The sequence below is a fragment of the Spinacia oleracea genome, chromosome 6 (assembly GCF_020520425.1).
Source record: "Spinacia oleracea cultivar Varoflay chromosome 6, BTI_SOV_V1, whole genome shotgun sequence".
Classification (NCBI taxonomy): Eukaryota; Viridiplantae; Streptophyta; class Magnoliopsida; order Caryophyllales; family Amaranthaceae; genus Spinacia; species Spinacia oleracea.
The window spans coordinates 48,246,365-48,263,402 of record NC_079492.1 but is presented as its reverse complement, the minus strand read 5'-3'; the positions used below and the strand labels follow the sequence as shown (position 1 = coordinate 48,263,402).

General features: G+C 41.4%; 1 pseudogene; it reads right to left on the bottom strand.

The window, feature by feature from the left end:
- Nucleotides 1–17,038, bottom strand: part of LOC110797321 (ABC transporter C family member 10-like) — a 74,497-nt pseudogene that overhangs the window by 29,543 nt on the left and 27,916 nt on the right.

Genomic DNA, 17,038 nt, shown 5'->3' with positions numbered 1-17,038 from the left:
CGCGGTTTGCGGCTTTGGAAACTTGAATAATGGAGGTTGTACTCTGCTGCCCGAAGCACTAAAGAGTGTGTACTCGTAGTCATAAGAGAGGACGGTGGCCTCGTCCTTAGATGCAGGCCCTTGCGCCTGGCGCAGGCTTGGCGCCTGGCGCCCGTGGGCTGTCGTGCAAACCGACTCTTGTATAAATAGGGAGCTTGTTGGATCATTTCTTGCATTAATCCTTCCCTGCTATCATTGCATACTGCTTCCTTTCGAAAAGAAAAGAAAATATGGCTGTGTCCTTTGAGAGTGCCTTGAACTCGTGGCTTGTTTCGCTAGGCAAATTGGAGAAAAGGGAGCTTGATGGCATGCATCTTGGGGTGCTCGTCTCTTTCCGGTTTGTAAAATTGGATTTGCACTTTATTCTTGCTGCTCTAGAAGCCTGGCCTCGAATCATCATGTCTTCCGTTTTGGCAATAATGAGGTATGTCCCCTCCCTGAGGAATTTAGTGCTATATTGGGGTGGCCCATCATGCTGGAGCCATGCATGCCCAGTGTTGAAGAACACTTTTTCTTGAGTTTTGAAAGGTATTTGGGCTTGAAGCCGACACTTTTGAGTGTTGTTGTATATGGAAGAGGGGTGGATTTGTCCCTCTTTGTCACTTACTTTGCCGGGCTTGATGTTCCTAAAGTATTCCGCCTGAGAGCTTTGAGTTTTTGTAGTTTCTCTCACTTTCTCTTTTCGAAACAGGGGTTTGGCAATGGTGAGGCCTCCCTAATAGAAATTGTAGAGCAGTTTGCTAATGGTCGGGACCCGATGCCGCTTGTGATTGGAGAGACATTGATGGGCCTTGATATGCTGAAGTCGGACCCCTCTTCCATGCCATCGGGAAGTCCGGTGTTACTCCAAGTAAGGATCTGGAGCTCTCTTGCATATTTGAATTTTGTACTTGTATTTCAATTTTGAATGTTGAATTTTGAAACGTGCTTCTTGTATACTCCCCAAGGTTTGGCTTATGGAGAGGCTCATGTTGATGGCACCACCGGAGAACATGGAGAGCTATAATAGAAGGGGATTCACTGTGCGACCCACATTGTATGGCCGACTTTCATTGGATGAGTGGCGGTGTGCACTCTCTGGGATTCAATCTTATATAAAGTGGGTAGTTCCTTGGTGGGGAATTGCTGCTATGAGACATGCCCCTGGTTCTACTGCTTTTAGGGTGCCAAGCCTCGCAATGCTAGTCTTCTACTCGCCTGTTCGAGTGATGAGACAATATGGCTTGAAACAAGAGATCCCGGACCATACTGAAGAGAACCCGAAACCTGTTGTGCTGAATGCGCATCGACTTGAAGTTTGGAGGCGGTATTGGGTGAAACCATTCTTGAGTATTCAATTCCCACCTGAGGCAGTTACTCTGTCTGCGTGGTATGTTGTATGGATGAGAGGCCTAAGCCAGAGGGACATTTCTTTCTCCGGACCAGCTAGAGTCCGAGGTTCTAGAGCTAGACGTCCTGCATCAACTGACTATGAGGAAGGTGACGGGAGTGTGGCCCATCCGGTGCTTGACCGTTCGGAATCCAAAGGAGGTTCGTCGTCCTCCCGTCTTGGAAGTCTTGCAAGTTCCTTCTCCCGCCGCTTGGGCAAGGGGAAGATTGATGATTGATTGCGGGAGGAGTCAGGGGATAGTACTCAAGGTGCCAAGACTCGAGAGCATAGTCCCCCGACCCTAGATCTTTGTAGGCTAAATGTGTTTGGAATGTGTTTGTAATGTTTTTGGAAGATGTGTTTAGAAGATGTGTTAGGAGGTGAAAAGGCTTTTGAACTTTGCTTCACTTGATCCTGACTTTGTATTTGAATTAGCTTTGAAGGCCTTAGGGCCAAATAAAGAGTTATTGTGTTAAATTCTGCTTGAACATGCTTTGCTTTGAATTGGCACATTTGGAATAAAACAACAACAATTTTTAGTTTTGAATTTTGATTTGATTTGATTTTTAGGATGCCCTTAATTGAGGAAATTTTGAATTTTTTTGTATTAAAGTGGCCGGGCCTCGAAATGAGGTTGCCTACGTGTCCCGTTAGGGAATCAGGCCGGACGTAGTTCTGACTACCTTACAGGACCGGAATTTGGATTCTTGAACTTGAACATGGAACTTAGACATAGAACTTCTTGAGTTGATCGAGGTTGGTCAGAGATCTGAATTCTGTTCCGTCGATGTCTGTTAGTTCGACTGCTCCCCCGGAGAGGATTTTCTTGACAATGTATTGGCCTGCCCAGTTGGGTTTGAATTTTCCCCTTGGGTCCATGGTGCTTTTGCGAAGGGCTTTCAGGACAAGCTCGCCTTCCTTGATGTTTCGGGTTCTGACCCTTTTGTTGAAATGTCTGGCCACTCGGCGCTGATAGACTTGTACATGGTGAGCGGCTTGAAGCCGTCGCCCATCGAGCATGACTAGTTCATCATATCTGGCTTGTACCCATGCAGCTTCTGGGATTTGTCTTTCGAGGACTATCCTTAGAGAAGGTATCCTCTAGCTCGATAGGTTGTACTGCTTCCATTCCATAGACCAATGAGAATGGAGTTGCACCAGTTGAAGTGCGAATTGAAGTTTGATATCCCCACAATGCGAAATGCAGCTTTTGGGCCAGTCCTTGTAATTGGTAGTCATTTTCATGATGATGGTCTTGACATTCTTGTTGGCTGCTTCGACTGCCCCATTCGACTGCTGAATTTCCCGGAGCATGGGTCCGTTGGGATTGTTGTATTGAAGATTGTACGGTATCCCGTTTTGAAGTTTGAACTATTGAAGCTTGTAGATGTTTCTAGAACGTGAACCTTGGAGTTTGTAACTTGAATCTTGTACTTTGGAATTGTAGATGCCTTGCTTGGCACAACCTTGCTCGGTTAGAGATTATAGAACTTGAATTTTGTACTTTGGAATTGTAGATTCCTTGCTTGGCACAACCTTGCTCGGTTAGAGATTATAGAACTTGAATTTTTTACTTTGGAATTTTCGAATGGGTCTTCACATTCTCCTTGGAAATGGGTTCCTTGATCATTGATGGACTTGTGAGGAACACCATATATGCATATAATGTTTTCTTGAATGAACTGGGACACTTGCTTGGAACCCAATACCTTGAAAGACCTGAACACTTGGACTCTTGAATAAACCCGGCCTCTAGCTGCTTAGAGACTTCTTCTTGAATTTTGAGGGAAACGTCCGGTTTCATGCGACGGAGTTTCTGCTTGATGGGTTTTGAACCTGGGATGAGGGGGAATTGTATGTTGACCGATGCTTGGATCAACCCCTGGCATATCATGATAGGACCATGCGAAGACGTCTATGTAATATGAAAGTAGCTTGATAAGATCATCCCGCTCTGCTTGAGAAAGAGTTAAACCAATCTGAACTAGTTTTGAATCACTGCTGTTAGAAAGGTTGATTTTTTCTGTTTCCTCAATTATGGGCGTCCTGTTTTCATGATTTTTGATAGCTTTTAGAAATTCAAAGTCAGTTTCTTGTGAAGCAAAGTTGTTTAGATTAGGATTGTTTTTTGAATTAGGACTCGAAGAGTAAGTAGAAATTGAAGTGTTATTGAACTCAGCAATCATTACATCGACTGTTTTGACTTGAAGCTCGGCCTTTAGGGGCTCTTGATTGATGCAAGACTCTAGTTCTAGACACTTAGACTCATTGCTAGACTCAGATCCAGACTCATCCTCAGACTCAGACTCGCTCATCATAGATCCTCCGCCCACAGTAATCTTGGACATTTTGCCATTTGGAGCAACGATTTTGAAGGACTTTCTCTAGCCTTATGCATTGAAAAGATTTTCTTGATTGTCTTCGAGAGCCTTTATGCGAGCCTCGGCTTCCTCACCACGGTCATAGAGCTCAGCTACAGCCGCTGCTAGTGAAGTCATCTTGAATAGGGTCTTCAGAGGAGGAGTCTGAGCACCTCTTTAGGACATGATTTTGAACTTTAGAACTTAAACTTCCCGACACATGATATGATGTGCATGCAATGAATGAGACCTAGACTTGACTCTAAGGGCCACTCCGAAGATTCGGGATTTTGGATTTTTGTACTTGTATCCGGGATTTGCAACCCGTTGGAAATGTTCGAGAACTTGGAATGTCGAAAAAGAATATTTCGACCTATTGGAAATTGGACTTATTTGAAGGGGATTTCGACCCGCTCGAGAATTTGGAAATTGGACTGTACTAGAAAATTGGATTTTGTATTATTTCAAGGGAATTTCAACCCGTCAATATTTAAGGGGGATTTCAACCCATTGGACTTGGAGTATTTGAAGGGAGTTTTAACCAGCTCGAGAATTGGAATTTGCATTATTTTAGGGGAGTTTCAACCCGTCGGAAGATCGGACTTGTATTATTTTAGGGGAGTTTCAACCCGCTGAGTGGAATCTCGAACTTGTATTATTTCTGGGGAGTTTCGACCCGTCGATAGAATTTGAACTTGTATTATTTCAGGGGATTTTCAACCCGTTGGAAATGTTTTGAATTTTGTATTGGGGAGCAATGGAAAGCAAGATTTCTTGAAATTTGAATTTGGCTTGAAATTTGAACTTTGGGATTGAAAGGACGCACTTTTGTACTGGGTGTAGACACCTACTTTTGTCCCCATTCTTGAAAGGGAAGGTTCGATGATGAGAACATAAATCTCCACTTCGCAACGCATCTCCTATAAAAAAAACGAATCTCAATCACCCTTTCATTTCAGCCAAAGCTACTATTTATAGAAACCTGCTAAGAATAGTAACTGCCGTAAAAGGTAGTTGTTAAAAGTGGCAAAGTTATAAAAGATAGAAACCTGTCATAATTAGGTGTTGCACTCCAACATAAATCCTAAAAGAGATAGAATTTGCATTCCTAGTATAATTCGAAAATAAGAGTTACGTATTAATTAAATTCCTAACGAACCTAGAGTTCGTAACGGGCCCAGACGCATTCCGTCATAAGTTAATACGCACTAAAAGACTCGGATAAATCTCAAGAGCTCCGTGTTCTAAGAGTCCAAATCTAACAAAGAACTCGGCCCAGATCCCATTTTCAACGCCTGGATCTGGGCGCTGAAAATGCATGGGGCCGTTTTATCTCCGGATTCTTTTTGGATTCGTATTTTAAAAACTATCTTTCCACACACTCTTTCCCGATAAATACAGCCTCAAAACCGACGTGAAAAGAAGACACAATTGCATAACCTGAGTATTGACTCTAGCCTTAAGCGTAAGCCTCACGCTGCGAAATTGATCTGGCGTTCTGTCGCAATCGACCCAAAAGTCGAACAGAACGCGTCCTGCCCCTTGTAGCTTGATGAATTAAGCCTAAATACTGGAACATTGCTTAGAAACCCGAGATTCGTTAAATAAAAGGAGAAATAGCAAAGCCAAGTGGTAAGTTTTCTGAGAACCACAACCCACCTCTCAAGGGTGCGTTGTAATGTGTCCCTCATATGATTTAATCGCTTTCATCACCCTTTTATAAAATTGTCAAACTATTAATTTGATTGATCTATCACGCCTAATAAGATAATACCTTGGACAATTGAATTATCATGCTAGGTACCTTAAATCAATCTAAATAAGATAATCACGATCGATTTAGTATTATGTGTTGCATATTTCTAAAATCAATACAGAATATTTAATAGTTTAACGCATGTCCCTTCAATTATTTATGATGAGCTAGTAAGGATAACCTGCCTCTGGAGTATTATCGATGAGCACTCCTCTCGGTAGCTACAGTCCCCCGAACTCTCAATCTCTTCCCTGCGGGTGTACGTTGAGCGATCCCCACACCAGGGATCACAAGGGAACCTATGGCCGTCGTGGTCGAACATAATTGCAATCCCTTTGTGTCACGATAACCGGGTTTTGTCAGTTTTCCTCATTGTCGTTAAAAACTGAATGGCGACTCCTATATTACTAGTCGATTGGGTGTAAACTCACAGGAAATCCAACTACACTTGATCTGACGACGTCACGCCCCACGAGGGACGAGGTCATGCATTAGCCTCGTGCTTTTTCGACCCCCTCACAGTGGCGACTCCACTGGGGATGTTAATGAAATACTCGTGCTCGTAGGTAATCAAAATAGCCGAAGGGTGAAACGATCCTACCCTGCGTTTATTTCCCTATCAAGTTGGGACGACCTGAAAATCAGCATATTAATGTGAACGGACAGAACCGCATAACGAATCTTGGCTCCCTTGGCATGTTTCATCTCGGGAGTTGGGAATAAGGATACCCATCGCCACCCGGGGGGTGGATACGCTTCGAATGTTGTTCCATCGGCACTTTCGCTAGTAGTACACCTGTCCCAAACCCAATCGCTCGCCCATTAGGTCCATCTCATTGGTGCATGCCCCCTTGGCTTGCATCGTGATTGGCCTCTTTTGACAAAATTCGCTCGTGAATTCACTACCTCGACCGGGGCATGTGTTGGATCGACGATAGAAGCGTTACCAAGCCGGCGCAAATATTACCCATAGAAGCCTATCATAAACTACGTGACATATTATTTTGCTTCATGTTGTAATGTTAGTTATGTGTAGCGAATTATGTGATTGTGTGTGACAAATAATACTAGAGAACCAACGACCCTAAAAATTGCCCAAACATTCATAAACACCAATTGGCCAAATAGTTATACCAAAATACGTGTTCCGTAGCCCCGGGCGATCGCCAAAAAAATAGGCGACGCACAGGACAGCCTGTAACGGATCCCACAACGCTGCACAACGCGTAAAGGATGTTATTAGGCGTGTTAGGTTATGATACATATGACATTTACATAGATCATGCGGAAACAACCATTAACCCAGGAAACATATTATTTACACATAATCATATAGCATAATTAGATGCATACTCTTTGTTGCGTGCCCTCCCTAGCTGCGCCCGAACCGAACAAGAACAAGTCTTTTAGGACTCCAAGTGTCGTCCCTCCGTAGATAGTCCACAGCACGTCCGGATCCGCCTTAAGATTGACCAACTAGAATCGCCCTTAAGGTACTAGAAAATTCGGCACTTTTATGAGCAAGATGTGTTTTAATTTTCTCTCAAAAAACTCACTTTTGAATACTTTGAAACTTGTGTATAAATTATGACCCCTAGGCCTTTATTTATAGAGTTATGGAAAAGGAATCGTAATCCTAGTAGGATGCGAATTAATTGGAATTAGAATCCTACATGAATTCTATTTAATTAATTTATCCAATTAGGAATAGACATTTAATCATACACTGACTCTTGCAGATTCAGGAATCATGCATGAGCACAAACTCACACACACACGGCAGCCACAAGGACTGCCCATGCGTGCGAGCTGCAGCCCACGCAGCAAGGCCCACGCATCCGTGGCCTTGGCGCGCGCTGGGCTTGCGTGCGTGCTTGCTGGGCGATGGCCTGGCTTCGTGCTGGGCCTTCGTCCGGCAGGCCTCGTCCGATGCTAATTCGTACGATACGCTTCCGATTAAATATCCAGTTCCGGAATCTATTTCCGATACGAACAATATTTAATATTTCCAATTCCGGAATTAATTTCCGTTTCGAACAAATATTTAATATTTCCGTTTCCGGAATTATTTTCCGATTCCGGCAATATTTCCGATTCTGACAATATTTCCGTTTCCGGCAATATTTCCGATTCTGGTAATATTTCCATTTCCAATAATATTTTCCGATACGTACCATGTTTCCGTTTCCGGCAACATCTACGACTTGGATAATATTCATATTTCCGATACGATCCATATTTCCGTTTCCGGCAATATCATCGTTTCCGGAGTATTCATTTCTTGCCTGTGACGATCTTAGCTCCCACTGAAACCAAGATCCGTCGGTTCCGAATATTCATAGATGGAGTATTTAATGCCATTAAATACTTGATCCGTTTACGTACTATTTGTGTGACCCTACGGGTTCAGTCAAGAGTAAGCTGTGGATTAATATCATTAATTCCACTTGAACTGAAGCGGCCTCTAGCTAGGCATTCAGCTCACTTGATCTCACTGAATTATTAACTTGTTAATTAATACTGAACCGCATTTATTAGACTTAACATAGAATGCATACTTGGACCAAGGGCATTATTTCCTTCAGTCTCCCACTTGTCCTTAGGGACAAGTGTGCATTTCCTAATTCCTTTGTCTCTCGATGCTTGCTCTTGAACATAAGGTAAGAGTTGTCATCCTTATTATGTCCAGAGGTGTTTCTCGGTTTCAGAGTTCAACTGATCAAATAAACAGATAATCATAGCCTATGATTCATCCGAGCACGGCCATGCATTTCACAGTTTCTAGCTCTCCGAGTGGCCTTGTACAACTTTTAAGCATCTCATCCCGATTTATGGGAGGACAATCCCAATCTTGCGATCTTGAGATTAGACTTCGTTTGATAGGTGATTACCTGAGCGTTGCCTTTATAGCCTCCTTTTACGGTGCGACGGTTGGTCAACGTCAAAGCAACCAGTTCTCAAACAAGTAATCTCAAATCACTCAGGTATTGAGGATTTAGTGTCTAATAATTTAATGAAATTTACTTATGACAGACTTTCATCTCTTACAGTAAAGTTTCATAGGTCTTGTCCGATACTAGTCTTCCCAAAGTAAGTATCTATGCAAATGATTATGACATTGCCATGTCCACATAGTTCAAGAAACAGAACTACTAGTCATCTTGCATTCTAATCGTCTAACGTTTTCTATGCGTCCAATTTTATAGAAAACTCCGATTAGGGACCATTTTCAACCTTTGACATTCAAGTTCACTTGATAGACATTTCTTAGTCACAGGACTGGTCCTGACAGTCTATCTTGAATATATCGTCAAGTTGAAGGGACTCATCATTTAATAAACCACAAATTAAATGGAAAAATGAATTTCTTTCATTTATTGTGAATGATTAACCAATAATGTTTTACAAAGATTTAAACTCTAAAACTTTAAAACATTAAACAGAGACATCAAAGCCATTCTCCAATATGCTTGATTCCCATAGCTGCAGTGTGCGAGTTGTGCTTCGCTTGCGGCAGAGGTTTAGTTAATGGATCTGATATGTTGTCATCAGTTCCAATTTTGCTTATCTCGACTTCTTTTCTTTCAACGAACTCTCGTAGAAGGTGAAATCTACGAAGTACATGCTTGACTCTCTGGTGGTGTCTAGGCTCTTTTGCCTGTGCAATAGCTCCGTTATTATCACAATACAGGGCTATTGGTCCTTTAATGGAGGGGACTACACCAAGTTCTCCTATGAACTTCCTTAGCCATATAGCTTCCTTTGCTGCTTCATGTGCAGCAATGTACTCCGCTTCAGTTGTAGAATCCGCAATGGTGCTTTGCTTAGCACTTTTCCAGCTTACTGCTCCTCCGTTGAGGCAGAAGACAAACCCAGACTGTGATCTGAAATCATCTTTGTCGGTTTGGAAACTTGCGTCCGTATAGCCTTTAACAATTAATTCATCATCTCCACCATAGACCAGGAAGTCATCTTTGTGCCTTTTCAGGTACTTCAGAATGTTCTTGGCAGCAGTCCAATGCGCCTCTCCTGGGTCTGACTGGTATCTGCTCGTAGCACTGAGTGCGTACGCAACATCCGGGCGTGTACATATCATAGCATACATTATTGAACCAATCAATGATGCATATGGAATCCCACTCATTCGTCTACGCTCATCAAGTGTTTTTGGGCACTGAGTCTTGCTTAGAGTCATTCCATGAGACATGGGTAGGTAGCCTCGCTTGGAGTCCGCCATCTTGAACCTATCAAGCACCTTATTGATATAAGTGCTTTGACTAAGTCCAATCATCTTTTTAGATCTATCTCTGTAAATCTTGATGCCCAATATGTACTGTGCTTCTCCTAGATCCTTCATCGAAAAACATTTCCCAAGCCAAATCTTGACAGAGTTCAACATAGGAATGTCATTTCCGATAAGCAATATGTCGTCGACATATAATACTAGGAAAGCAATTTTGCTCCCACTGACCTTCTTGTATACACAAGATTCGTCCGCGTTCTTGATGAAACCAAAGTCACTGACTGCTTCATCAAAACGTATATTCCAGCTCCTGGATGCCTGCTTCAATCCGTAGATTGATTTCTTTAGCTTGCATACCTTTTTAGCATTCTTTGGATCCTCAAAACCTTCAGGCTGTGTCATAAACACAGTTTCTGTAAAAACGCCGTTTAAGAAAGCAGTTTTGACATCCATCTGCCATATTTCGTAATCGTAATATGCAGCGATTGCTAACATTATTCGAATAGACTTTAGCATTGCAACTGGTGAAAAGGTTTCATCGTAATCCACACCGTGGACTTGCCTGTAACCTTTTGCAACCAATCTAGCTTTGAAAACTTCAAGTTTCCCATCCTTGTCCTTTTTCAGTTTGAAAAACCCATTTGCTTCCAATGGCTTGGTAGCCATCTGGCAAATCGACCAAATCCCATACTTGGTTTTCAGACATGGAGTCTAATTCAGATTGCATGGCTTCTTACCACTGCTTGGAGCTAGGGCTCGTCATAGCTTGCTTGTAAGTCGCAGGTTCATCACTTTCAAGTAATAGAACGTCATAGCTCTCGTTCGTCAAAATACCTAAGTACCTTTCCGGTTGAGATCTATATCTTTGCGATCTACGCGGGGTAACATTTCTAGATTGACCATGATTCTCACCAGATTCTTCTAAAGATCTCTGAGTTTCATCCCGAATGTCATCTTGAGCATTCTCTAGAGTTTGTTGTTCGACTCGAATTTCTTCGAGGTCTACTTTTCTCCCACTTGTCATTTTGGAAATGTGATCCTTCTCCAAAAAGACACCATCTCGAGCAACAAACACTTTGTTCTCAGATGTATTGTAGAAGTAATACCCCTTTGTTTCCTTTGGATAGCCCACAAGGATACATTTGTCAGATTTTGGATGAAGTTTGTCTGAAATTAATCGTTTGACGTATACTTCACATCCCCAAATCTTAAGAAAAGACACATTTGGAGGCTTTCCAAACCATAATTCGTATGGAGTCTTTTCGACAGCTTTAGACGGAGCTCTATTTATAGTGAGTGCAGCTGTATTTAGTGCATGTCCCCAAAATTCTAATGGAAGTTCGGCCTGACCCATCATTGACCTGACCATGTCTAGCAAGGTTCTGTTCCTCCGTTCTGACACACCGTTCCATTGTGGTGTTCCAGGAGGAGTCAATTCTGATAGAATTCCACATTCTTTCAGATGGTCATCAAATTCATAGCTCAGATATTCACCGCCTCTATCAGACCGCAGTGCCTTAATCTTCTTGCCTAATTGATTCTCTACTTCACTCTGAAATTCCTTGAATTTGTCAAAGGATTCAGACTTATGCTTCATTAGGTAGACATAACCATACCTACTGAAGTCATCAGTGAAAGTGATAAAGTAGCTGAAACCACCTCTAGCATTTGTACTCATTGGTCCACATACATCTGTATGGATTAAACCCAATAGTTCATTTGCTCTTTCTCCAACTTTAGAGAAAGGTTGCTTTGTCATTTTGCCAAGTAAACATGATTCGCATTTACCATAATCCTCTAAGTCAAATGGTTCTAGAATTCCTTCCCTTTGAAGTCTTTCTAAGCGTTTCAAGTTTATATGGCCTAATCGACAATGCCACAGATAGGTGAGATCTGAATCATCCTTTTTGGCCTTTTTGGTATTTATGTTATATACTTGTTTGTCGTGATCTAATAAATAAAGTCCATTGACTAATCTAGCAGATCCATAAAACATCTCTTTAAAATAAAACGAACAACTATTGTCTTTTATTATAAAGGAAAATCCCTTAGCATCTAAGCAAGAAACTGAAATGATGTTTTTAGTAAGACTTGGAACATGGAAACATTCTTCCAGTTCCAAAACTAGCCCGGAGGGCAACGACAAATAGTAAGTTCCTACAGCTAATGCAGCAATCCGTGCTCCATTTCCCACTCGTAGGTCGACTTCACCCTTGCTTAACTTTCTACTTCTTCTTAGTCCCTGTGGATTGGAACATAAGTGTGAGCCACAACCTGTATCTAATACCCAAGAAGTTGAATTAGCAAGTATACAGTCTATAACGAAAATACCTGAAGATGGAACGACTGTTCCGTTCTTCTGATCTTCCTTTAGCTTCAAGCAATCTCTCTTCCAATGCCCCTTCTTCTTGCAGTAGAAGCATTCGGATTCAGAAGTGGGTTGACTGACCTTCCTCTTTGCAGATTTGGCGCCAGTTTGCTTAGTTGGGCTGGCCTTGTTGCCACCTTTCTTAGCATTCCTCTTCTTTCCAGATTTCTTGAACTTGCCCCCACGCACCATAAGCACATCCTGCTTATCACTTTTGAGCGTCTTTTCAGCGGTCTTCAGCATACCGTGAAGCTCAGTGAGCGTTTTGTCCAGACTATTCATACTGTAGTTCAGTTTGAACTGATCATACCCGCTATGAAGAGAATGGAGGATGGTGTCTACAGCCATTTCCTGAGAAAATTGCTGATCCAGCCGACTCATATTCTCAATGAGTCCAATCATTTTGAGAACATGTGGACTTACGGGCTCGCCTTTCTTAAGCTTGGTCTCAAGAATTTGCCTATGAGTCTCGAATCTTTCGACTCGAGCCAGATCTTGGAACATGTTCTTCAACTCACTGATGATTGTGAAAGCATCTGAGTTGATGAACGTTTTCTGCAGATCCGCACTCATAGTGGCGAGCATTAGACATTTCACATCCTTGTTGGCATCAATCCAACGATTGAGGGCTGCCTGAGTGATCCCGTCGCCTGGAGCTTCGGGCATCGCCTCATCTAGGACATACTCCTTTTCTTCCTGCATAAGAACTATTTGCAAGTTCCTTTGCCAGTCAAGGAAGTTTTTCCCGTTCAACTTCTCCTTTTCGAGAATTGATCGAATGTTGAATGAATTGTTGTTTGCCATATTAAAAACTACAATTGAAAAGAATAAACAAATAAATAACCATTCACAGTTTCTCTTAATAAACTTAAATTCTAGCATACATGCATAATTCAATGTTTATTAAGCATTTTATTCAAGTTATGTGTTCCGGCAGGTGTGAATAAAATGATTCCAAGATCCTAAAATCATTAAAGAACTAAGCACAGTTTGTCGACTTAATCCTAGAACATCTTAGGTAAGCAAAATCCTTTTGCTAATAGTCTAGAAACTATTCTTGGTTGATAGGTACGTCTAAGAACTTATTAGGTAAACCTATCGAATTTGCCACGACATAAAAGGACTCCTTACTTATATCGTTGAGTTTCACCAAAACTAACATGTACTCACAATTATTTGTGTACCTTGCCCCTTTAGGACCAATAAGTAACACCTCGCTGAGCGAAAACTATTACTAGATTGATGTAAAGGATATCCAAGCAAGTGTATATTTTGGCATGGCACCTTTTAACTCAATTTTTAAGTTTGGAACTTAAGGCTCTTACTATGTTGGTTAGATTTTAAGTGAACTAAAATCCTTAATCATGCAACATAATCAAGCTTTTGATCTCATGCATTTCAAGACATATTTAAAGCAATAAATAACTTAAAACATGCATAAGATATTTGTGATCTAGTATGGCCCGACTTCATCTTGAAGCTTTGACTTCAAAGTCCGTCTTGAAAATCTCCGTGGGAGGCACCATTTTCTTCAAATAGGATAAGTTATAACTAATTACAACTATTTGATGGTACGCAGACCATATTTGAATTAAAAAATGACTTTGGTGCTTTAGACCAATTACATTCAAATTAATGGTACGCAGACCATATTTTCTATCCTATTTGGGCCATACTAGTCACTTCATAACCTGCAAAACAGTACATATACAATATATACCATTCACCCATTCATTATCATGAATGGCCCACATAGCTGGTTAGTAAAACACATTATGCATCACGTAAACATTTGCAGCAATTAATCAAGGGCACCAATAATCTACCAATTATTCAGTCCTTATTAATTCTAATCGAGTTGTTTTAACCTTAAGGATTTGTAGACCTAATCAAGAGTTTATGACTAAAAAGCGCTCCCACTCAAACCAATAAATTCATATGCTTTACTAATTTTAAACATAAAATTGTATTTCTAGTCTAACCGGAAACATACAAATTTAATTAAAATTTAAAGCTCATATAAATTTATAATTGAATCCAAAAATTTAATTTAATTTCAGTCGCATTTAAATTAATTCATGATTTTAATTTTAGTAAAATAATTAGAATAAATTCCATTTATTATAATTATAATATTCAAAATTAAAATCCAAGAAATTAATTCAAATTATTAATGTTAAAATTAATTAAAATTACGTGAACTGAAATTTTCAAATTAAACATTCAAAACGATCTAATCGTAACGCAAGCATCCTATGCGTTGCACGCCCATGGGCCGTACGCACACAGCCATTGCTGGCCATGTGCGCGCAGCTCATGCGCTCGTCGCATAGCTGCTGCCGTCTCATCGCAAGCCTCCGCACAGCGCCCCATCGCACGCGAGCTATCGCTCGCAGTGCGCGCGCGAGATCGCTCGCTGGTCGCGCTGGCTCGCTCGCTGTGCGCGCGAGCCATCGCTCGCTGGGGCGCGACATCGCTCGCTGGGCGAGCGACATCGCGCGCTGCGCGCGCGAGCCATCGCTCGCTGGCGCGAGCCATCGCTCGCTGGTGCGCGACATCGCTCGCTGGGCGAGCGACATCGCGCGCTGCGCGCGCGAGCAGTGCTGGGCGCAGCGCTCGTGGCACGCGAGCTTGCGCTCGCTGCGCGCGAGGCAGCGCGCGTTGTGGCGCAGCTCGCTTGCTGCCCACACGCGACTGCCTTGGCTCGCCCTTCGCCCATGCCTATTCGTTTATTGCTCGTGGCACACGACACAAGGCAGGGCTGCTGCCTTGTGCTCGTGCACTACGCCCTTGCTCATTGCATTCGTGCCGCACGGGCGACGAGCTCCCTTGCTCGTCGTCGCATGCCCGCATTATACAACACCCCTTAAGGGTAACACGAAGCGTCCATTGCTTCGTGCGTGCAAGTTATTTGAACGAATCGCATAAAAATTTAAAATTTATATTTAAAATTAATGACAAATTAATAAATAATATTAATTTCATAATTTTAGGGCGAAAAAATCGAAAATTTATTATCCAATTGATTTCCGATTGTTATGGATTCAAGTCTAGGTCATAAAAATTTAAAATTTATCGTAAATTTACAATTTTTATGGTGGTTTTTAATCATAGGTTTCTAATTAAATTACAATTAATTATGAAAATCAAATTAATTCTAAATTATTCTAATTTTCAACAAATTAATCATAATTACAAATTAGATTGCATAATTAACAAGACTAGGCATTCAAACTTGTTAAACATATGCAGTAGGTCAATCAAAAATTCAAGATTTATCAACAGGAATCGCAAATATTTAATTTAACATCTTAAATTTACGAAATTTTGCATTCGAAAAACTAAAACCTTCGAAAAGTCATAGTTAGGCTTCGAATTTGAGAATTCTGGGTTCGGCAGAAAAATACTATTTTTGTCAAAATTTTAGAATGCCTTTTACATGCGGAATTGACACAAAAATCACTCAATTCGGATGAGTAATGAAGAAACTGCCGAAAAACTGCGTACATATAATTAAATAAACGCAATTTGCAATTAATTAACAATTACGAAAATTAATCACCCCTTTTAATTCTTGCAAATTTGTAATATTTAACCATGTTCATGCAATTTAGATTATGAAAATAATAAGGGGCTCGTGATACCACTGTTAGGTTATGATACATATGACATTTACATAGATCATGCGGAAACAACCATTAACCCAGGAAACATATTATTTACACATAATCATATAGCATAATTAGATGCATACTCTTTGTTGCGTGCCCTCCCTAGCTGCGCCCGAACCGAACAAGAACAAGTCTTTTAGGACTCCAAGTGTCGTCCCTCCGTAGATAGTCCACAGCACGTCCGGATCCGCCTTAAGATTGACCAACTAGAATCGCCCTTAAGGTACTAGAAAATTCGGCACTTTTATGAGCAAGATGTGTTTTAATTTTCTCTCAAAAAACTCACTTTTGAATACTTTGAAACTTGTGTATAAATTATGACCCCTAGGCCTTTATTTATAGAGTTATGGAAAAGGAATCGTAATCCTAGTAGGATGCGAATTAATTGGAATTAGAATCCTACATGAATTCTATTTAATTAATTTATCCAATTAGGAATAGACATTTAATCATACACTGACTCTTGCAGATTCAGGAATCATGCATGAGCACAAACTCACACACACACGGCAGCCACAAGGACTGCCCATGCGTGCGAGCTGCAGCCCACGCAGCAAGGCCCACGCATCCGTGGCCTTGGCGCGCGCTGGGCTTGCGTGCGTGCTTGCTGGGCGATGGCCTGGCTTCGTGCTGGGCCTTCGTCCGGCAGGCCTCGTCCGATGCTAATTCGTACGATACGCTTCCGATTAAATATCCAGTTCCGGAATCTATTTCCGATACGAACAATATTTAATATTTCCGATTCCGGAATTAATTTCCGTTTCGAACAAATATTTAATATTTCCGTTTCCGGAATTATTTTCCGATTCCGGCAATATTTCCGATTCTGACAATATTTCCGTTTCCGGCAATATTTCCGATTCTGGTAATATTTCCATTTCCAATAATATTTTCCGATACGTACCATGTTTCCGTTTCCGGCAACATCTACGACTTGGATAATATTCATATTTCCGATACGATCCATATTTCCGTTTCCGGCAATATCATCGTTTCCGGAGTATTCATTTCTTGCCTGTGACGATCTTAGCTCCCACTGAAACCAAGATCCGTCGGTTCCGAATATTCATAGATGGAGTATTTAATGCCATTAAATACTTGATCCGTTTACGTACTATTTGTGTGACCCTACGGGTTCAGTCAAGAGTAAGCTGTGGATTAATATCATTAATTCCACTTGAACTGAAGCGGCCTCTAGCTAGGCATTCAGCTCACTTGATCTCACTGAATTA